The sequence below is a fragment of the Sus scrofa genome, chromosome 4 (genome assembly GCF_054392235.1).
Source record: "Sus scrofa isolate SSC_HxYL_T2T_F1_AM1 chromosome 4, Sscrofa_HxYL_maternal_Yorkshire_Landrace_v2.0, whole genome shotgun sequence".
Classification (NCBI taxonomy): Eukaryota; Metazoa; Chordata; class Mammalia; order Artiodactyla; family Suidae; genus Sus; species Sus scrofa.
Window position 1 is genome coordinate 109,810,969 of NC_139386.1, and position 24,221 is coordinate 109,835,189.

At 41.1% G+C, this 24,221-nt stretch overlaps 1 protein-coding gene across 4 annotated transcripts in view; it reads right to left on the bottom strand.

Annotated features, from left to right (window-relative positions):
- Positions 1–17,697, bottom strand: part of MAB21L3 (mab-21 like 3) — a 78,086-nt gene extending 60,389 nt beyond the window's left edge. For 2 of the 4 annotated variants that reach the window (XR_014844412.1, XM_013997245.3), the window contains exon 1: positions 17,573–17,697. The gene's annotated coding sequence lies outside the window, so the exon portion shown is untranslated. The remainder of the gene's footprint in view (positions 1–17,572) is intronic. The other 2 variants (XR_014844405.1, XM_085023492.1) reach the window with 1 other exon arrangement.
- Positions 17,698–24,221: the final 6,524 nt, after the last annotated feature.

The window sequence follows — 24,221 nt, forward strand, 5'->3', positions numbered from 1 at the left end:
GGGTCTATCCACTTCTGATAGAGGGGTATTAGTGTCTTCAATATGATAATGGGGTTTTCTATTTTTCCCTGCAGTTCTATTGATCTTTGCCGCACATAGTTTTACACTGTTGTTAGGTGCATACATGAGAAGGATTGCCACGTCTTCTTAGAGAATTGACTCTTTGATCATTAGATGATGTCCTCTTTTATCCATGATAAGTTTCCTTGTTTTGAAGTCTGCTCTATCAAAAATTAATATAGTTACTCCTGCTTTCTTTTGATTAGTGTTAGCATGGATAATTTTTCTCCATATATTTACCTTTTATCTTTATATTTAAAGTAGGTTTCTTATAGACCACATAGGTCTTGTTCCTTGATCCACTCACACAGTCTGTGTCTTTTATTGGTGAATTAACATTTGGGGTAATTATTGTTAAATTCACACCTACCACATATGTTACAGTTTCCTATTTGTGGCTCTTATTCTTTGTGCCTGCTGTTGTCTTCCACTTTTCTCCTGTCTTTTGGGATTTTAATTGAGCATTCCATGTGATTGTATTTTCTGTCTTTTCTTAGCATACCAGTTAATCAGTAAGTTAACTTTTAAAAAAATTTAGGAGTTCCTCTGAGGAGGTTCAGTCTTCTAGTGAGCCTGTGCTTGTGGGGCATGAACTTGACTAGTGCTTCTCGGGTACTGTTTTTTTTTTCCTGCCTCCTGAAGAGAGACAGGATGGCTAGAGTGGGCTGAGTTGGCTATTTTCCTCCTCCCCATGGAAGGCTGGCGCTTACTAGAGCTGGATATTTCCCTTCTCCCAGCTCTGATAATACCCTAGCAGGTCAGGCTTTGGTGAAGCAGCTTCTGAGGAGGCGAGGCTTGGTGAAAAAGGATAGATTGCTCTGGTGTATTGAAAAATGGTTCCCTTCCCCCTGCAGGAACCACAAGGGCCTTTTTTTTTTTTTCTTTTTTCATCCTCTTCTACTGATATTTACTGTGAGGATTCAGTAGAGAACCTAAAGCTAAATCTCACAAAATTCTGGAGGTCCCCCCATGCTGGGTCCCTGGAGTTTTCTGCACTAAAGTTCCATCAATTCACCAACTGCCATTCAGGTTTTCCCACCTTGGTCCCCCTGGTGGTTGCTCCATCCAGGTCTCTGCTCTGTGATGCTCTGTATTTGCTTGTCCGTCTCTGCCTTGTGTTATTTCCTCTCCTATGAATCCAAACAGAGGGGTCCATTTTTCAATCTGTGCAGCCTTTTTTGATGTTATGAGGATGGAGTGGCAACTTTCAAGCTCCTACGTGTGGAGCCAGAGACCAGAAATCCAATAGGGTCTCATGAATAGATCTCAAGTATTGATAATTATTAAAAGGCTAATAGAAATTTAAAATTTTAAAATCAGACAGCTAACACAGCTAATTTAAATATTTAGGTCTAATAAAATCAGGTGGGCCATTCTGGATTTGTCAATGTGTTATTTCAGTCCTGGACTGCTTTTTAGGGCTGTACCTGAGGCGTATAGAAGTTCCCAGGCTAGGTGGGTGTCCAGTTGGAGCTACAGCTGCTGGCCACAGCACCACGGGATTCAAGCCTCATCTGCAAACTACACCACAGCTAAAGGCAATACTGGATCCTTAACCCACTGATCAGGGCCAGGGATCAAACCTACATCCTTATGGATACTAATCGGATTCTTTTCCATTGAGCTACAATGGGAACACCTCTGAATGGGAGTGATACATTTTAATAAAAAGATATTGTGGAAATTCTTAAGAATATGTAGAAGAAAGAGAAAGGAGGGGGAAAATATACAATGAAATTAACAGTTGTTATTTTTGGATGCTGGAATAATTATGGGCTTATTTCTTTTTGTGCATTGGTTTTTATACATTTTCTACAGTGAGCATATGCTATTTATAAGCAGGAAAAGGTATTAATGCCACTTAAAACAAAATAAACTTATTATTTGATGCTTCTTTCTATATTTGCTTTCCAGTTTTGTCAACATATGCTCCATAATTAGAAAACAGACCCAATCTAATAAAATGTTTGAAGGTAGGAGCAAATTATTAGCTCAACTGTAAAGCATACACTTCTGTGTTGCTTTTCTTTATTAATATGTGTCATTCTGAGGCAGGAAAGCTATAATCAGAAAAAGAAACAAAAATATATGTAGGTCAGAAGCAGTAAAAGAACATTCATAAATCATGTCGTGGTACATGGCTATCTTTTCAGGTAACCACGCAATTTCAAGGGCACGTGTTTAATATTTGAAAGTACAGTGGGGAATTTTACAAGAATCTTCAGACTATACGACCAAACTCACTGCCCTCCTACTTTGTACAAGTCCTGTGCTGGGCGCCCCAAATGCAAAGATCCTATTGATCCACAGCTTCCTCCCTTAGGTAAAGGTAGAGAGTCAGGGCCATAGTATAAAGAGTTGGATCATCAATCCTGTACTGAAGGGACAGAAACTGCTGCAGGGAAGCAGGGGAGGGAAGGCTGAGAGTACACTGAGGAGGTGAGCCATGGGAGAGGTAGGTGGGAGGGGACCTCCTAGGCCAGGGATAACAGCTGGGCACAGGCTTAGAGACATGGGCAGGGACTGCGGTCAGAGCAGTGCCCTTGAAGGATGCCAGGTTGGTCTGAAGAGATTCCACAAGGCACTGAAATCAAGGGTCAGGGTTTCTGTCGTGGCGGTTTGCTTATTTCTGCTTAGGCTTTTGGCCATGCCCACTTATGTGGAAATCCCAGATCGGGCTCGAACCCACACCACAGCAGTGACCCAGGCCACAATAGTGACAATGCTCGACCCTTAACCCACTGAGCCACCAGGGGACTCTAAGGCTAAGGCATTGTAGATTTTTATTTTGTAAGCAATGGTCAGCCTCTGAAGGATTTTGAATGTACACTGACATGATAGAAATTGTTCTGAAGGTGATTTCTTGGCAGTAGTTGTCTATGGGATTATCCATCTGTACTACGTGATCTATATAGATCATGTCTGTTTCACTATTGCCATGGGACTCAGGGTTGATACTAGCAGCTTCACCACCATTGTACAAATCACAAAGGGCATCCCCTCCATGTAGACTCAGTCCTACAAGGCCAATAGTTGGTGAGCTGACCATACCTGCATGATAAAAGATTTTCCAGGAGGAAGCATCCCTCACCAAAGTCATGGCTAGAGCATGCTAGATTCTAGCCTCCCTTGCCCCTCACTCAGGCATCCTTGTGCAAAACACAACCTGTACAACATTAGGTGGAGACCCCAAGGAACCAAAGGTAGGGGACTAGTTCAGAGGTGACCAGATCAGGCACAGACTAGGATAATGAAGTGGGGTTAGAAAGAAGAGGAGAGGTCTAAGACATACTGTCTTGCATTTTAACTGGAATAGCTCCTCTAAGAGATTCTGGGTATTATCAAGCACAGGCCTTTCTAACAAATTTTCTCCATTCAGTTCCTCACTGATGCCTATGCTAGAAAATTCTGCTTTCATAAGCATTGGCTATGGGGACACGGATTGACCCCCGTTTCCTCCACTCCCATATAATGGTGTTTAAGAGTGAAAGCTTTGTGTTTTTCTGAGTTAATAATGCTTATAAATACCTGTCCTCATACTATATTAGAAAGAAGTTGTGAAGGATGTTGAAAGAATTTGTTGGCGGAGAAGGAAATGGTGGGGGGAGGGGAGTATTTCTCTTACGTGTTTCTGAGATTTCCATGAAGACCACGTCTACCAATGTGAAGTTCATATTAACCCCATATCACTCAATGTCTGCTATCCCAGAAATACCTGTTTCCTTTGAGGCATTCCTGGATGCTCCATCTCTGTCGCTTTCACTGGTGCTTCCTCTTCCACTGAACATCTCTTTGCTGGAGCTCTTTCTGGCTTGGTCTTGGGTTTTATCTTTCATTCATTTCATATGCCCCATTTAGTAGTCCTATCCATTCCCATGACTTCAAATGTCTCAGTTTCCATGACTACCATTGATGGCCCCCAGTCCATGCTTCTCTTCCAAACATCAGACCTTACAGCATCTTTTTTTTTTTTTTATCATCTTTTTTTTTTTTTTTTTTTTTTTTTTTTGTCTTTTTGCTATTTCTTGGGCCGCTCCTGCAGCATATGGAGGTTCCCAGGCTAGGGGTCGAATCGGAGCTGTAGCTGCCAGCCTACGCCAGAGCCACAGAACTCGGGACCCGAGCTGTGTCTGCAACTTACACCACAGCTCACAGCAACGCTGGATCGTTAACCCACTGAGCAGGGGCAGGGACCAAACCCGCAACCTCATGGTTCCTGGTCGGATTCGTTAACCACTGTGCCACGACAGGAACTCCACCTTACAGCATCTTGACCACCTGGCATCTCCTTTAGATATCTTTTTTTTTTTTTTTTTTTTTTTAAATTGGGCCACTCCTGCAGTATATGGAGGTTCCCAGGCTAGAGGTTGAATCGGAGCTATAGCTGCTGGCCTATGCCAGAGCCACAGCAGCGCAGGATTCTAGCCGCGTCTGCAACCTACACCACAGCTGACGGCAACGTCGGATTGTTAACCCACTGAGCAAGGGCAGGGATCGAACCTACAACCTCATGGTTCCCAGTCAGATTCATTAACCACTGCGCCACCACGGGAACGCCCCTCCTTTAGATATCTTGAAGACGGGTTAAAATCAGTTTTTTTTTTTTGGTCTTTTTAGGTCCATACCTGTGGCATGTGGAAGTTTCCAGGCTAGGGGTCAAAGAGGAGCTGTAGCTGCTGGCCTAGGCCATAGCAACGCCAGATCAAAGCCACATCTGCAACCTACACCACAGCTCATAGCTCCCACTGAGGGAGGCCAGGGATCAAACCTGTGTCCTCATGGATACTAGTCAGATTTGTTCCTCTGACTAGTGGGACTTCCAGTGTGGCTTACAACAAAATCAACATTTCTAAAATCTAATGGATTAGTTTTTATTTTTTTAATCATAAAAGAATTATATTCTCATAGTGACCATGGAAACCATTTGAAATATAAAAAGTACAAACTATATATCACCATGACATTCACACACACGTATCATTTAGGTTTTGTTTTTCTTGTTTCTTTTTCATAAAACTAGGATAATATTATATATACTTTCTCTGCATCTCTCTCCTAACAACACAGTGTAGAAATTCCCAGACCCTTAATGCTGCCATGTGTCCTTCTATAAACCACATTTTTTTTTTTTTTTTTTTTTGTCTTTTTGTCTTTTTAGGGCCGCACCTGTGGCATATGGAGGTTCCCAGGCTAGGGGTCCAATCGGAGCTGTAGCCACCGGCCTACGCCAGAGGCACAGCAAGGCGGGATCCGAGCCGCATCTGCAACCTACACCACAGCTCACGGCAACGCCGGATCGTTAACCCACTGAGCAGGGACAGGGACCGAACCCGCAACCTCATGGTTCCTAGTCGGATTCGTTAACCACTGCGCCACGACGGGAACTCCCGCATTCTTTTTTTTTTTTTTTTTGTCTTTTTGTCTTTTTAGAGCCGCACCTGTGGCATATGGAGGTCCCCAGGCTAGGGGTCTAATCAGAGCTATAGCCACTGGCCTACGCCAGAATCACAGCAATGCCAGATCCGAGCCGCGTCTCCGACCTACACCACAGCTCATGGCAACACCGGATCCTTAACCCACAGAGTGAGGCCAGGGATTATACCTGTGTCCTCGTGGATGCTAGTCAGATTCATTTCTGCTGAACCACAATGGGAACTTCTATATCTTTATACTATATTTATACCTAATGTGTAGATATACACACACAATACAGATATATATGTTATATATGAAAATGCCATGTATTATAATTAGTATTACAACATATAATAACACATGGAAAAAGTATAATTTGTATATGTTAGCATGAAAACAGTATGGAAATATATACATATTGTTGTTATCAGTTAAGAGAAGGGGTACACATGGCTTATGAGTGGGAGACAGGGAGGAGGCAGAGGGAAGATGGAAAGAAACTAAAAACGGAAAAGAGGCTTAAAGCTGCTTTTCACCATTTATCTCAAGGAAGTGGCATTTCAAGTAATTTTTAAAAATATTTTTCTGTGTAAAAAACATTTTCCATAAGCGTACATCATTGCTACACAGAAAAAAACTTTCACAATACTTTTTTTTTTTTAAGCCTTCTTTAGCTTATGACTTTAGCACACACTGCTCTCTGCTGGAACGGTGCTCCTCTGATTCGGCTGGCTAACGCTTCCTGACTCCTCAGGCCTCAACTTACATGGCAGGTCCTCTGGATCCCTTTGAGATGGGTCAGAATGCACTCTCTCCACCACTGTCAAGCCTGTCCCATTGTCTTGTGCTTTCAGAGCATTTATCACAGTTTGGGATTAAACGTGTGGCATTTAGACCACATCTGTTCCTCACTCTAGAGTGGAAAACACAAGGTGCAAGAGGTCAGGGACCAGGTCTGCCAGGCTCTCAACCAATTCCCAGCATCTTGCCCAGGGCTGGACACACAGAGGTCTCAATAAAACCTTGGTAAATGCTTGGATCATTCTGAATGTAGTAACTTTCCATGTGTTCCTACCTTATACTTTTTTTTTTTCTTTTTTTAGGGCCACATCCATGGCATATGGAAGATGCCAGGCTGGGGTCGAATCAGAGCTGCAGCTGCCAGCCTATACCACAGCTCAGCGGCAACGCCACATCCTTAACCTACAGACTGAGGCCAGAAATTGAACCCGCATCCTCATGGATACTAGCCGGGCTTGTAATCTGCTGAGCCACAACGGGAACTCCCCCAACCTTGTGCTTTAATGAGGTTTTGGGCGCTCTGATGTCTGGGACTGTGTCTTGTACCTCTCAGCCCTCTCTGGAGGGCCCAGCAGATCCCTGGCTGATTTGATATGTTAACAACCCTTAGTTTCCCAGGAACATTAGCATTTTTCCTATCATGCCCACTGCTGCTGGCACCTTCTGCTGCTCCAGGAGAAGGACAAATGGGGATGAAGTTCCTGCATACCCCAGAGGTTTCAGCTCTTTTGACAATACTTAGATGGTCATTAGTTGCCATGTTAATTACAGGTCCCTTTTTTGTGGGCTTTCCCCTTCTCCACCTGCCAGTGGTAGAGTTTACTGTCCCTTCTTACTGTGAACTTGATTATGTCCCCCCAGAATGCATAGGTTGGATTCCCAACCCCTACTATCTCACAATGCGACTATATTTGGAATTAGGGCCTTTAAAGAGGCAATGAAGTTAAAATGAGGCTATTTGAGTGGAGCCCTAATGCAATCTGACTAGGGTCCCTACGAAAAGAGGGAGACATCAGGGATGCACGTGAAGAGAGGAGAGACCACGTGGGGACACAGGGAGAAGGTGGCCATCTACGAGCCAGCTGAACCCCTCGACTCCTTGATCTTGGACTTCTCAACTCCAGAACTGTGAGAAAACTCATCTCAATGTCAAGTCACCCAGTCTGCGGTATTTTGTTACAAGAGCCATAGGCCATAGCCATAGGCCAACACACCAACACATCTCCACTGAAGAACTCACGTGGGCTCCCCAAGGCTGGATGGGCCTCTCGGATATACCGCCCTTGGTTCACACCCTGACACCAGCCAAACAACTGCCCTGGGAAAGGCAACAACCTTTCACTGGTGTCTTCTGGCAGGAGAGTTTATTTTTCTGGGATGTGCATCTGTTCTTTCCACCTCCACCAGAAGCTGGGGGCAGCTTTCCCTTCCCTCTTTACCTAGGACTTTCGATCCTAAGCCCACGGGAAGGTCATGCTCACAATTCTGTTATTTTTTTTTCTTCAAATGAATCTCCTAATGAGTCCCGGGAACACAGGATTCTTGACTTAGCCTCCAAACTAGGAATCCACTAGAGTAAAATCTTTCTTTCATGTTTCCCGGCAAGACTTTGGGAAACTTTGAAAGCCCACAAAGGCTACAAAGGGGACAAAGCCCTATTCTTTCTATGGGAAGGCAAAGCCTCTCGGGGTGCATGCTGGAGGCTTCATTCAGACCCCACTCCTCTGCTTCCCTACTCAGAAACCACAATATTTGTTCTCGAAACATAATTAAGGGAACCAAATGCCATAGCTTGATGGCAGTCTATAATCTTAGAATCAATGTTGAGAAATAGGAGTTCCCATCGTGGCTCAGTGGTTAACGAAGCTGACTAGGAACCATGAGGTTGTGGGTTCAATCCCTGGCCTCTCTCATTGGGTTAAGGATCGGTGTTGCCATGAGCTGTGGTGTAGGTCTCAGACACAGCTCAGATCCTGCGTTGCTGTAGCTCTGGAGTAGGCCAGCGGCTACACCTCTGATTAGACCCCTAGCCTGTGAACCTCCATATGCTGTGGGTGTGGCCCTAGAAAAGACAAAAGACAAAAAAAAAAAAAAAAGTTGAGAAATAAAATTCGGCTTTTTGAGCAGATGCTCTATCAATTCTCAAGCTTAATCCATCCAGAGAAAACAGTAACAACAAGAAAGAATAGTAACAAATGCATGAAGTCTGATACCTATACATCAAGGAGTCTTTATTATTGAATAAGTCATAAAAAAATATATAACCTTGGTGGAACAAAGTGCCAAATGACTGGTCCCAATTGAAATAACCCTTACCTTTTGCTTCAGTTACTAAACTTATCATATAAACACTAACATTTTTCTTACTACCAAGTCTCTGCCTCAGTATTTAAGCCTCCTTGGGCTCATGGGATAATGGAGCAAACACAGAGACAAGTCTGATTTGCAGAACCATAGGATACTTTTACTGTCTTCATTTTACACTCTAGCAGCAAGAGAGGCAACGCGGCATTACAAGCCTATTCAGAGGAAGGCTATAACAAAGTCCTATTAACAAAGGATATGTAGGATAAATCCTCTTCCACGGCCACCTCCCAATGCATTCTCTCCTATCACCATGACAACCCCCATCGTTCATAACCAGCCCGAATACTATAACCAAGAAGTAAAGAGTAAGCCTTTATCCTCAGCTCATGTGGGTTTATTTCCAATAATGATCCTGTTTCTCAGTAAATTCTTGCCTTATTACCACATCGAGCAGCCAATCATTAGCACTAGAGAAATCCAAGGGTTTCTGGGATTTTAGCCCCCCCCCCAAAATGATTAGATTCCAGTTTCCTCTCCGATACCCAATTAAGAGCAAGATTACACAAATCCTCAGCTTCCCAGCTCAGCCTAACTCTACCTCAATCATTAAATGAGGCTAAAATCACCTAAGATAAAAGGCAATGCTCAATGACACTAAGTAACAATTGATTATATGAAAAACTCTGTCAACAAGGAAATGAAAGAAATGGCATAAAGCCAACCAACCACTTCTGCAGTTCTTTGTATGTCAGCTTGGGTGCCCAGTACAGATCAACATAACTCTTTTTTCTTTCTTTTCAGGGCTGTGCCATGGCATATGGAATTTCCTAGGCTAGGGGTCCAATCCAGAACTGCAGCTGCCAGCCTATGCCACAGTCACAGCAACACTGTAGGATCCGAGCTGCATCTGTGACCTACACCACAGCTCATGGCAACGCCGGCTCCTTAACCCACTGAGCAAGGCCAGGGATTGAACGCACATCCTCATGGATACTAATTGGGTTCATTACCACAGAACCACGATGGGAATGCCAACATAACTCTTGATTAACTAGTCTAGAAGCTTCCTAAACCAAAATATCTTTTCAAAATATTTCAGGTTAATTGAGATGACCCAGGTAAAGACAGAACAATCTATGACTATAATTATGGGGGAATTATAATAGCTTTTCTCCACCAGCTGGGGGCATAGTAATTATTCTTCATATCATTTGAAACCCTGAGTTGGGTAAAAGCCAGTCATTCCCAGCAAGACTGCTATGTAAGGTAGAGAGAAGAACACATACCTGACAAATCTGTCTGCCATTTGGAGGCCTATCAATAAGTTGGTTTTAATCTCTTGATAAGTGGATTTTTGTATTTTTTACTTTAAAGCCTTAAGTAAAATCTCTCAGGGCAGCTGTGTGCATTTAAGTTAAGCTGTAGAACACTGAGGATACTTTTTTTTTTTTACATTAAACATGGCACCACACTGAGAGTTCCAAACTCTTGAAAGGGAAGCAAAAAGGGCCCATTTTTATGATGCAAGAATCACAGACACTTAATTGCAATAAGATCACTGTTGCCTGGCATGCTGAAAACCTCACCAAAGAAGAAACATTTAGACTTGAGTTTTGAAAGATAAAAAGGACTCCATGAGGGAGTTCAGGGAGGGAAAGATATTTCAGGAAAAGAAAAGAGGCAAGTGATGGCAGTGAAAATGGCAATAGAAAGACCTTCAAAAATTCTCTCCTCCATAAAAGTAATAAGAAAGCTGGCAAAAATGGACAAAGTCAACTTTTTCAGAAACTGGGAAATTAACTAAAGGCTTGCTGCAATCTGCAGAGCATTTATTTAAGAAAAACAGCTGAAGAGAGAGCTTTGTGGTGTTTTAACATTTCCAATATTTCACGCTCCAGCTCCACAGCAGACTTGAAAATGAACAGTCCGTACACATTGTGAAAATCAGCAGTTTGGCAGCCAGCAAAGGAAGCAAAATAGGGGTGGAGTTCCTCCAAAACCTCCTTCCCAGAGAACTATGATTATTTGATCTGGCCAGTAGTTTCCTGGGAGACCTCATTTGCTGTCTATCTTTGACTGACTCAGGGCCATCCTAGTATAAACAGACTTTTCCCTAAGGGCATTCATCGAAACAATTATTGTCAATTGTTCAATTTCATGACCTGCCAGAAGAGATGAATACGAGTTGAGGCAACAGACTAACCAAGGGCCTAAAAGGAAGAGCTGGGGAATGAAATATTCATAGGGGCTTTGGAAAGTTCCTAGATATTTCTGGGACTCTAGAAGGCTATGCCTATACATATGGTTGTTCACATTTCCGGAGCTAAAAAACATGCTCAGGAAAGACCTGAGAAGGCCGTAAATTCTCATGAGACATACAAACGAAATAATGGTACATGCACAAGGAAAAAAACAATCAGCAGAAACTGTCTTTGAGAAAGCCTAGATATTGGATTTATTAGACAAAGATTTTAAGTCATCTATCTTAAAAATGTACAAGGGAGTTCCCGTCGTGGCGCAGTGGTTAACGAATCCGACTAGGAACCATGAGGTTTCGGGTTCGGTCCCTGCCCTTGCTCAGTGGGTTAACGATCCGGCGTTGCCGTGAGCTGTGGTGTAGGTTGCAGACGCGGCTCGGATCCCGCGTTGCTGTGGCTCTGGCGTAGGCTGGTGGCTACAGCTCCGATTCAACCCCTAGCCTGGGAATCTCCATATGCCGCGGGAGCGGCCCAAGAAATAGCAACAACAACAACAACAACAACCAAAAAAAAAAAAAAAAAAAAATGTACAAGGACCAAAGGAAACCATGACTAAAGAACTAAAGGAAAGTATGCAAACAATTCTCATCAAATAGAGAATACGAATAAAGAGATACAATTTATGAGAAGGCATTAAATAAAAGTTCTAGAGTGGTAATGTACAATAACTAAAATGAAAAATTTGCTAGGAGATCAATATTAGATCTCAGTAGGAAGACTCAGCAAATTTGAGGAGCCAGTCTGATGAATGGAAAGAAAAAAAAAGAATTAATAAAAATTCACAGAGCCTCAGAGATCTGTGGGACACAATCAAATATACCAACAAATATCTTATAGGAATCCAGAAGAAGAGAAGAGAAAAAGGAAGCAAAATAATATTTGGAGAACTCTTTAACTAGATGAAAAAGCATTATTCTATATATTCAAGAAGGCAAATAAACTCCAAGTAGGAAAAACCCCCAAGAGATTCACACTTAGATACATCATAATTAAACTGTGGAAAGACAAAGAATTTTGAAAGTCTCAAGAGAGAAGTAACTCATCATGTACAGGAGTTCTCAAGATGATTAACTGCTGAATCCTCATCAAAAGCCACAGAGGCCAGGGAACAGGATGACATGTACAACAAGGTGCTAAAAAATGTCAACAAAGAATTCTATGTTAACACCAGCCAGAATGGCCATCATCAAAAAGTCTGCAAACAGTGCTGGAGAGGGTGTGGAGAAAAAAGGAACCCTATTACACTGTTGGTGGGATTGTAAATTGGTGCAACCACTGTGGAAAACAGTATGGAGATTCCTCAGAAAACTAAAAATAGAATTACCATTTGATCCAGCAATCCCACTCCTGGGCATCTATCCAGAGAAAACCATGACTCGAAAAGACACATGTACTCCAATGTTCATTGCAGCACTATTTGCAATAGCCAAGACATGGAAACAACCCATCAACAGAGGAGAGGATCAAGAAGATGTGGTACATAGACACAATGGAATATTACTTAGCCATTAAAAGGCACGAAATAACGGCATTTTTAGCAACATGGATGGACCTAGAAATTATCATGCTAAGTGAAATTGGTCAGATAATGCCAGTGTCAAATGCTATCACTGACATGTGGAATCTGAAAAAAGGACAGACTGAACTTCCTTGCAGAACAGATACTGACTCACAGACTTTGAAAAACTTATGGTTTCCAAATGAGACAATTTGGGGAGTGGGGAGATACACTGGGGGTGTGGGATGGAAATCCTCTAAAATTGGATTGTGATGATCATTGTACATCTATAAATGTAATAAATTCACTGAGTAATAAAAAAAGAATTCTGTATTAAGCAATGATATCCTTCAAAAACAAGGAAATTAAGATACAGATAATCAAAAACTTAAAGAATTTATCACTAGCAAACTGGCCTGACAAAAAATATTAAAAGGAATCCTTAAAGCTAAAATGAAAGGATAGTAGACAGTAGCTTGAATCTACATAAAAAATAAGGAGCATTAGTAGCTACACAGGTAAATATAAAATAGATTATAAATAAATATATTTTTCTTAACTGTTTTTTTCTATCTGATTAGGAAGACAACTCCATAGAGCAATAATTATAAATCTGTGTTGATTGGCACACAAAGTATAAAGATGGAATTTGTATGTCAATAACAGCACAAAGAGGGGATAAGGAATAGAACCATACAGGAGCAAATGTTTTATATACTATTCAAGTTAAGTTGGCATCAGTCTGAATTAGATTAGCATGCGTTGTTACAATTTCTTGGATATGACACCAAAAGCTTAGGCAACAAAAGTAAAAAGACATTGGGTTACTTCAAAATTAAAAACTTGTGCATCAAAAAACATGGTCAAGGAAATAAAAAGATAACATGTATAATGAGAAAAAATATTTGCAAATCACTTATCTGACAGGGGATTGATATACAGGATATACAAAGAACTTCTACAACTCAACAACAACAAAACAACTCAATTGAAAAGTGGGCAAAGGACTTGAATAGTCACCTCTCTAAAGGAGAGCTCCAAAGAGCCAACAATACATGAAAAGATGCTCAATATCACTAATGAGGGAAAGGCAAATCAAAACCACAGTGAAGTACCACTTCACATCCATTAAGATAACTATAATTTTTTTTCTGGGGCTGGGTATTTTATTTTTTATATTTCTTATTAAAGTAGAGTTGATTTACATGTTTCAATTTCTGCTATACAGCAAAGTGATCCAGCAGTATACACACACACACACACACACACACACACACACTCCTTTTCTTATGTTATCATCCTTCATGGTCTATGCCAAGCGACTGAATATAGTTCCCTGTGAAGACAGCTATAATTTAAAAAATTAGAAAGTAACAAATGTTGGTGAGGATGTGGAGAAATTGGAACCCTTGTACACTTCTGCTGGGAATGTAAAATAGTATAGATGCTGTGAAAAATGGTAATGGCAAATCTTCAAAAAATTAAAAAGATAGTTACTATAGCAATTTTACTTCTGGGCATCATACTCAAAAGAAATCAAAGCAGGGACCTGGACAGATACGCACACCCATGTACATGGCAGTATTATTCACAACAGTCAAAATATAGAAGCAATGTAAGTGTCTCTCACCAGATAAGTAAATAAACAACATATGATATATAGATGCAAGGGAATAGTACAGGACCTTTGAAAGGTCATGGATGAATCTTGAAGATATTATACCGCATGAAATAAGCCAGTCACAAAAGAATATTGTACAATTCCACTTGTACAAGGTTCAAATTCATAGAGTCAGGAAGTAGAAAATTGGTCCCCAGGGGCTGGAGAAAGAAAAAATGGGAATTTAGTGTTTCCTGAACAGGGTTTCAGTTTGGGAAGAGGAACAAAGTTCTCAAGATGGATGGTGATGATGGTGGTACAACAATACAAATTATTTAATGCTACAGAAATGTACACTTAAAAATGATTAAAATGGTAAAATACAATCCATATAGAAAAAGACAGAAAATATATAATCTAGCAAGGAAACATACAAGCCAGAAAAACATAAAATGACAGGAACCCAAAATACCAATTATGACCACAAATATCACTGGTTAAACTCCCTTACAGACTCTCATATGGAACACAATGATTTCAGTTTTCTGCTACTTTTAATAGGCATTATGAAGATGCAGTAGTCAATCAAGAATCTTTTTTTTTGTGTGTGTGTGTGTTTTAGGGCCGCACCTGCGGCATATGGAAGTTCCCAGGCTAGGGGTCTAATTGGAGCTGTAGCCTCAGGCCTATGCCACATACACAGTCAGGCTAGATCCAAGATGTGTCTGCAACCTACACCACAGCTCACAGCAATGCCAGATCCTTAACCCACTGAGCGAGGCCAGGGATCAAACCTGCGACCTCATGGTTACTAGTCAGGTTTGTTGCAGCTGGGCTGCTACAGGAACTTCTCAATCAAGAATTGCTATGTACCAGAGTTCCCGTCGTGGCGCAGTGGTTAACGAATCCGACTAGGAACCATGAGGTTTCGGGTTCGGTCCCTGCCCCTGCTCAGTGGGTTAACAATCTGGCGTTGCCCTGAGCTGTGGTGTAGGTTGCAGACCCGGCTTGGATCCCGCGTTGCTGTGCTTCTGGCGTAGGCCGGTGGCTACAGCTCCGATTCGACCCCTAGCCTGGGAACCTCCATATGCCGCGGGAGTGGCCCAAAGAAATTTTGGCCCAAAGAAATAGCAAAAAGACAAAAAAAAAAAAAAAAAAAAAGAATTGTTATGTACCATTACTAACATTAAGAATAGTCGTATAAAGCATAAACTACTAGAAGTACAAAAAGAATTTGGCAAAAACATAATTTTAGTAGGAAGTTTTAAGACATCTCTTTCAGTCCTTGGTAGATCAAATATACAAAAAATAAAATAGAGACAAGAACAGTCTTATCAAGTGCTCATAAAAAGTGTGGAAAAATCATGGCAGAGAATCTTAAATATTCTAAAACAAATTATACTTACTGCATCTTTTGACCATTGCAAAACAACAACAAAAAATAATGATTATATACAAAGTAATTCTAAGTGCTTGGAAATTCTTTAAAAATGATTAAAAGCAAGAGAAACACAGACACTTTAGCTAATCTCATCAAGTAAAAAAGAAGACAATTACAATATACAAAATAGGATCAGAAAGATATAGATAGAGATTACTCTGCCAAACCATATGCTAATGAATTCAACATCTGAAAAAAGTGGATGATATCCTAGAAAAAAAAATTAATGAGGAAAATTGACCCAAAAGAAGTCAGAACATTTTAAGAGAAACCCCTATAGAAGAAATGATAAAAACTGTTAAGAAGATGCCAGGCTCAATTTACCAGAGATTTTTTTTTTTTTTAACAGCTGCACCTGTGGCATATAGAAGTTCCTGGGCCAGGGATTGGATTTGAACCACAGCTGTGGCAATGCCGGATCCTTTAACCCACTGCCCAGGGCAAGGGATTGAACCTGCACCTCCACAGTGACCCAAGCCACTGCAGTCAGATTCTTAATCCACTGTACCACAGCAGGAACTCATACTGGTGGTTTTTTTAAACTTCCAGGGAATATACAGTTCTTGTAAAATTTTTTTATAGAGCACTAGAAAAATATAGAAAACACTTCTAAGGCCCATACATCCAGACTGTACGAATGAAAATATGTCATTTTTTTCTGATGATTTTTTTAAAACGTGTGTTTGACACAATCTACCTATAAAGTGGAAGTCTCCTTATTAAATGCCTTCTCAAGCCCCAATCCCTCCCACCCACTTCCCTTCTTCTGCCCAAACAACCTGACCATGCGTGAGCTCTGGATCCTTACAGGCTCTGAGATAAAGATGGCATTTTTAATCTGTGGGGACAATACGAACGACTGAGAAGAAAGAAAAATGTGCAGAGATTGAGAAAAAAATAATAAAGCCAGGCCCCTATATCCCCTCATATTCCAAAATAAATTCCAAGTAAATGAAGGTGTTCAATATAAAAATAAATCACAAAAGGAACCAGAAGAAAAAAAGGGATGAACATTTATCTAAATGTGTACAGATGAAGAACATGTGCTGAAGGTCCTGAAAACTTTAGCTACATAAAAACTCAAACCTTCAAAATTAGAAAACATAATTTCACAATATAGAAATAAGCAGAAAACCCAAGAAGACAATCCATTGAGGAAATACCAGTGGTTAAGAAACGTAAACACTATTTCATCTCTAAGTTACAAAAACATGAACATTGAATGAGGAGGTACTCCCTTCATCTCGCCCTGCCCCCAAGTTGGTAATTTAGCAAAATATTAGGAAACGGTGATAATGCTTAGGAGCCTCTGGGGAATATGGCCCTCATGTGTTAACAATGGCAGTGCAAACGGACAGGACGATTTTCATCAAAATTTTAAAAAATCATGCCCCCTGACCCAATGAGTCTGCATCTTAAAATTTAAGTGAAACAGGAGGGATGGGCCAACTCTGGGTGCGTTTTTATAAGAGGGAGAAATGGACAGAAACTAAATGACTAGACGCTGGCTCACGAGTTATAACCCATCTATATGATGGAAGATTTTGCGGCCTTTAAAAAGTACACAGTAAAAGAATATTTCATAACAGGAAAATGTTTGTGATACTGTTGACAAATGGAAAAAAGCAGATCACAAACACTGTCCATACATGGAGCAAAGGTTAAAATAGAAACAGTGGTTTCTCTGGGTAGCGGGAGTACATCGAATTTTTTTTCCATGTTAGCTTTTTTTCATTGTTTTTTCCCCTAACAATTAATAGACTGCTCTTTTTAAAATCAGGAAAAGATGTAATATACAAATAATAAAATTCACTATTCAGAGTGGATGGCGCTGAGGTTGCTCAGGGAGAGTATTAAGAGCAGAAAGGGGAAAGGGCGAGGGGTAGAACCCATGTGAGCAATTAAGATAGAAACCTGGTAATATTTGTTTGTCCTCAAAACAAGGAGACCTGTCCATCAACCTTAAGGGTGGTTTACATAATGTGGAATTGAATTTGCTTCCTGTTCGTTCCTTGGGTTTCCATGATTAAACACAGATGACGCTCTGGGCAGATCACACTCTTCCTGAGCACACCCACAGCCAGAAGGAAGTCTCAAGAATCACCCTCTCCCCCTACAGCCTGGAGAATGGGGAGTCACCTTTCCTGACTCCCCCCACCCCACCATCAACTACCTCTCCCCAACTCACTTACCCTTCCAAGTTGGTTCCAAAAGGGAAAGAAAGATCTGTTGTCCGAGGGGGGAGAGAAAACGGATTTTATAGTCCTTCCTCTCCTCCCACCAGGAGCCTACAGCCTCCTCCCCAAACCAGGATTCCTCGGGAAAGTGGGAGGGGAAAGGGGGGAGGGAGCTTCAAGGACGATAAAGAAGAAGGAAGTGGTCTTATAAATGTCTTATTTCTTCAATTACATGAATAGGGGGCACATAAACTGGAGCAGACTGAAAATGTGTTTTTGTGAAACATTCCATATCAATTCCATTTTCTGGATAAAAATATGGCACTAGGAGAGTTCACATTAAAAAAACAAACAAACAAACAAACAAAAAAAAAACCTTTAAAAATTATGGGTATTGGAGTTCCCTTCTCATGGCTCAGCAGTTAATGAACCCGACTAGGATCCATGAGGACACAGGTTCCATCCCTGGCCTCACTCAGTGGGTTAAGGATCCCAAGTTGCCGTGAGCTGTGGTGTAGGTTGCAGGTGCAGCTCGGATCTGGCATTGCTGTGGCTGTGGCGCAGGCTGGCAGCTGCAGCTCCGATTAGACCCCTACCCTGGGAACCTCCATATGCCTCCGGTGCAGCCCTAAAAAGAGAAAGAAAGAAAGGAAGAAAGGAAGAAAGGAAGAAAGGAAAGAAAGAAAGGAAGAAAGAAAGAAAATCTTTGGCAATTTCTAGGTAGTGGAAATTACTGAAGCCCTCCTACTTGGCAACTGGAGGTTTACATACACATTACTTAGCAATCAGCACAAGGACTTAGAATAAAGATGGTATTATTAACATTTCATAGTAAAGAACAGGAACATGAGAAAGAGAAAAAAAAAATCTCTGATTCTAAAACTAAATTCATGCTGTGAAGACTTTAGAGGGTACTTAAACTATCCTTTGGAGAATATTGTGAACTACTCCAAAGCTAAAAAAGTTATTAAGTAACAAATAAAGAAGTTTAACAAGGAATGTGAAAAAAAAAAAAATGGTGGCTGTGGGGAAGGCCTGGTCTTTGGACTGGACTTTGAAATATGGCTCATCTGATAAAGGGAAGGAGTATTTGCAAGAGAAAATGAGTATGTGTCCCTTTGCTGATAATGACAAGCTTATTCTCCTGAGATAACAGGTTTTAGCCTGTTAATTTTAATTATTGATGTAATTAAAAGCAGAGGATGAGGGAGGCTTAGAAGTTATGTGACTTAGACTTCCTTGAAAACACTCTCAAGTCTCAGCTGGAAACCTCACTCCTTGGGAAATTCTTTTGTTGAAAAATCCATTTCTGTCACTAGCCAGTTTCCCAAACTTGGATCCCAGAGGCTCTCATTTCACCAGGAACTTCCATCCGTGTTGTACTTAAATCCCCTTACGACTCTGGGCAGGCTCACATCTTGCTAAACCCCCTTCCCTGATCTCTGGCAACTCCAAGCCTCCAACAATGCCTGGTACATAGTAAGTTCTCAGCGAACTTTTCTTGAAAATATTTGGTGGAATGGTGGATTAAGAGTTGCCCTAAAGTGAATAATGAAAGTAACCCCAAAAGGTACTCCAGAGATATGGAACATTTTTCCATCTTCTCCATGAGATCATAACTGGATTTGGCCTATTAATGAGGCGTCTGTATCTTAATGAATCTGAATCAAAAATCTCAATCGATTTCTGATGGACAAATGCATTCTTTTACAGATTTAATTCTGCGGGGGGTGGGGGGTTGAAGATTTCAATAGTTCTAAAATACTGGGAGAATCATTAATTAATTAGAGTCCTTCAAATGCTCTGCCTCCAGAAAGAGCCTAATCAAAATGTCCAGGCTTTGGCATCAGACAAAATGGGATCCAGACCGAGCACTAATTGTGACTTTGAGAAAGTTATGCAATGCCCCTAATTTCACTGTTTTCATCAGCAGAGCAGGGATTATACATCGACCTGAAAGAACTGTCATGAGAATTGTGAGACATAACTATGGAATGCATACACATGTGACCTGGCGCGAGGTACTCAGTGGACGGTACTCACCATCGCCGTCATCACCACCATCAAACAGCCCAAGGGAAAAATAAGACCTGGCTAAAATTCGAAAACCCTTCCAGAATTGCAGCAGTATGGCGTCATCACTTAAGAAGTGACTTCTGGAGTCAGATAACCCAGGCTCCGCCAACTATTAGTTGCCTGACTTGGGAAGGGGACTTCACTGGGGCCTCAGTTTTCCCATTCATAAAATGGAACCCATGGAATACATTTCAGAGTTTCCGTCTAAGGATTGAATGTGCTAAGAAAGAAATTTTTTTTCTTTTCTTTCTTTTTTCTTTTTTTTTTTAAAGGGCCACACCCGAGGCATATGGAGGTTCCCAGGCTAGGGGTCTAATCAGAGCTACAGATGCTGGCCTTCACCACAGCCACAGCCATGCCAGATCCTTAACCCATTAAGCAAGGCCAGGGATTGAACCCACCACTTCATGGTTCCTAGTCAGATTCGTTTCTGCTGCACCACGACAGGAACTCCAATAAAAACCCTTTAGAATGAGGCTTGATACATGCTGCCTCTTCTGAACAAGAATAGGACACAACCCATAGTAGGTCTTCTAAACAGTTAATGAATAAACACATGATTTTCCCCTGAAATAATCTCTTGAATACAATAAACTAATTCAGGAAAACTTTTGATCTTTTGTGCACATCTTCCTGGGAAAACTCGAAGCTATCTGGGATGGTTTGAAAGAAATTTTAAACATTCAAAGCCTAGGCGGTCATTCTGTTTCTCCTCGGATGTCATTTTCTGACCCCTTTGTCAACGAAATGTGTTAATGATTCTATACCTCTGCTTAACTCAAACGCTTTGTTCCATGAGACAAAATACTACTTTTGCTCTTTGATTCTCCCCGCCCCCAATTCTCTGCTGCTGTCCAGGTCTTCAACTTTCACCTGGTCATTCTTTATCAGCTAAATCCTTATCAAGTCTCATCTCTCTCCTGCTGGACTGGACTGGGAAGATAATAAATTCTTCCACTGTGAGAAATGTGTTTGCTATGCTCTGACGTTGCTGGCAAATCAATCACTACAGAATTCTGTAGCTAATTAATTCTATAGCTCAACAGCATCTGAGTGCGTTTTCTGGCTTTGAAGACAGTTTGGAACCTAATCAATTAGTAAACAGCTTCTGGACATGGCAAGATGGAGAAGTAAATACAACTCATCTCACTGCCCAAATTTCCCCTTAGGCTTTACTCTGGGTTGTTTCTAGGTATTTACTCATTCCTCTGACTAAGCATTCCTCTGATAAATCAAGGGTAACTTATATTTTAGTCAACCTATGGGAGCCAGCATCTGAATCACCTAGCAAACAGGAAAATCTAGGCATCGATCTAACACTTAATGACTTTTTTTCTTAATATGCTGATCCCTCAAATGCCTGGAATCGAGTTGACGGCATTTTTGAAATTTTTACGTGTTGTTTCCATTAGATGAATTATTTTGGGAAATCTGGCTATTACAACACTAATGGTTATACCAAAAATTCTTCCTAGGAATACCTGCATAAGGTAGAATGCCTCTCTCTGGGGATAGGGAGATGTCTCAGTGAAAAGAATCGCCAAGTTAATTTACAACTCAGGTGAATGAATGGCATTTTAGTAATAAGTCTATAAATACTTGGACAAGATCATTATTTAATAATTCTTATTTGACATTACTTCTATGTCGAATCTAAAATGTGACATGAATGACTATATCTATGAAGGAGAAATAGACTTGGAGGTGGAGAGAACTGACTTGTGATTGCCAGGGGAGGAGGCATGGGGGAGAGAAGGACTGGGAGTTGGGGATCAGCAGATGCAAACTAGTATATGTGGGATGGATAAACAACGAGTCCTACTGTATAGCTCAGGGAACTATATTCAATAGCCTGTGATAAACCCTAATGCAAAAAATATGGGAAAGAATATATGTATGCATAACTGAATCACTTTGCTGTACAGCAGAAATGAACACAACACTGTAAATGAACTATACTTCAGTAAAACTGAAAAAAAGCTTTATAAAAATCCTTCTTTGCTTACTTTTATTTTCAAGGTAAACATTTTAGACCTTGTTAAAAGGGATCGTTTCTCTCTTGAATGTATTCTAACTTTGTGAAAAAGGGTGTTTTGTTTATTTGTTTGTTTTCTTTTTTTGGCTGCTCCTGTGGCCTGCAGAAGTTCCCGGGCCAGGGATCAAACCTGCGCTATGGCAGCGACCCAAGCCACAGCAGTGACAATGCCTGATCCTTATCCTGCTGTGCCACCAAGAAATTCCAAATGGTGAGACTAGGTAAAACTTCTTACTAGAAGTTATTTTGGGATAACTGCTAATTCACATGGAATGAATGTTCTTCTAGCTTCCTGTATCCTTCTCAGAGCTAAATAACCCATAGACCCTCCTCTCAAACTGAACTTGAGGCAGCGTATCCTGTTTGAGTACTTGATAACTCAGTTAAGTCAGTCTTAATGGCCCTGTATTTAGGTATTAATTCATTTAAAAATTTAGTAAATGCTTACCACGTCTCAAATACTGTGCCAGCTCTTAGAATTACTAAGATGAGAAAGATGCAGCCCTTGTTTGCTTTTGATTTCAATATAGCAGTTGAGCCCACGTGAAAGAGTGGTGAGGGATTCAATAAGTATCTGAATGCCTAATAACATACTGGGTCCAATGCTATTGGCCGGAATGCAGTAGGAAAAAAGAAAGACATACACCGTTTTCACAGAGCTTACGGCTTAGCAGGGAAGACACATCACTTATTAAATTACACAATAATTATGGAAAAGTATAGGATGCCTAAGAGCACACAGCAAAGGCAGAAATAATAACAAATGATTTTGATAAAAAATTACTAGAAATTGTTAAGATACAGCAACAAATAAAACTCAGAAACAGGGAGTTCCCTGGTGGTCTAGTGGTTAGGGCTCAGCACTTTCACTGCTGTGTCCTGGGTTCAATCTCTGGCCTGGGGACTGGAATCCCACATCAAGCTGCTGCACACCACGGCAAACAAACAAACACAAAAAAACAAAAAAATCTCAGAAACAAAGTCAATAGGTTTAAATTCTTTTGTAAGCAGTTCATTCTTTCCAACACTAAGTGGGAGACTTCAGGCTAAGATAACTGGATCTATAAACGCAACAATAAAAGCAGATTTGAGGCTGTTACTCACAGTCTGGCTGTTACCTTCTCTTGGTGATGACTAGGCTTTCCAATAAAACTTACACTTAAACACGGATCGCTCCAGCATGTCCGGTCTACTTAGGAAACTTTAATAACCCACACTTAAGACACCCATGATAAGCTGAATATTGGCCCCCAAAGATAACCACATTCTAATCACCTGAACATGTGAATGTTACCTTTTATGACAAAAGGGACTTTGCAGATGTGATTACGGATCTTGAAATGGGGAGATGAGCCTGAATTATTAGGGTGGGCCTGATACAGCCACGAGGGTCCTTTTAAGAGGGAGGTAAGAGATCAGAGCGAGCAGAGGGCCATGTTAGACAATAGAACCACAGCTTGGAGATCTGTGGCCAGGACCCAGGAATGCTGTCACCTCTGGAAGCTGCAAGAGAAGCTGGAAGAGTCAAAAGAATGGATTCCCCCATCCCTCAAAGAACGCAAGAAAAAACAGCCCCGCTGACATCCTTCCCCCACTCCCCAGCATGTTGAAGACCCATCTAGCATTGCTTGTTGTTTTGTTGTTGCTGTTTCTTTTTTTGGCCACCCCATGGCATATGGAGTTCCCGGCCCAGGGATCAGATTGGAGCCACAGTTGTGAGGCTTCATCAATGCTGGATCCCTAACTCACTGTGCCAGGGCTGGGATTGAACCTGTGTCCCAACACTTCGGAGAGCCTTGCACCACAGCAGGAACTCCACATCTTCATTTTAACCCCCTAAGATTCATTTTGTAGTCTGATCCCCCAAATTGTAATAGAATAAATCTGTGTTGTGTAAAGTTTGCAATGATTTATTACAGGAGCAACAGGAAACTGATACAACACCCTACGATTCATGTAAACTAAAAAGGGTCTTGGGAGTCTCTGTGGAAAAGTCAGTTTGGCTGGCATTCCTTAACCCCTAGACTCTTCTACTGCCATTCTGACCATAAAAGCAAAATACTCTTCTTCGTCCTCCTCTCTCTTGGTTATAGCAGCCATTCAAGAAAAAACTATGATGGGAAACTTACTGAAAACAAATAGTACAGGAAGAAAATGATTTGAAAGTGAACTTCTGCCCTCTACTAATTTTCTTTCCTATTAACTTCAGAATTAAGTTTCCCAACCTAACTATGCTCCATCAGGGGCAAGCATATTGTAGACATAATAATTCATTTCAGTTCCCCATTATTCTACGTGGTGGGGCATATGTGAGACTTTAAAATATTGGCTGATCATCATCAATCAAAAATGATCATCAATATCAAAATTCCCAGTGTGGCTCAGCAGGTTAAGAACCCAACTAGTATCCATGAGGATGTGGGTTCAATCCCTGGCCTCGCTCAGTGGGTGAAGGACCCAGTGTTGCCGTGCGCTGCAGTGTATGTGACAGATGCAGCTTGGATCTGGCGTGGCTGGGGCTGTGGTGTAGGCTGGCAGCTGCAGCTCCAATCC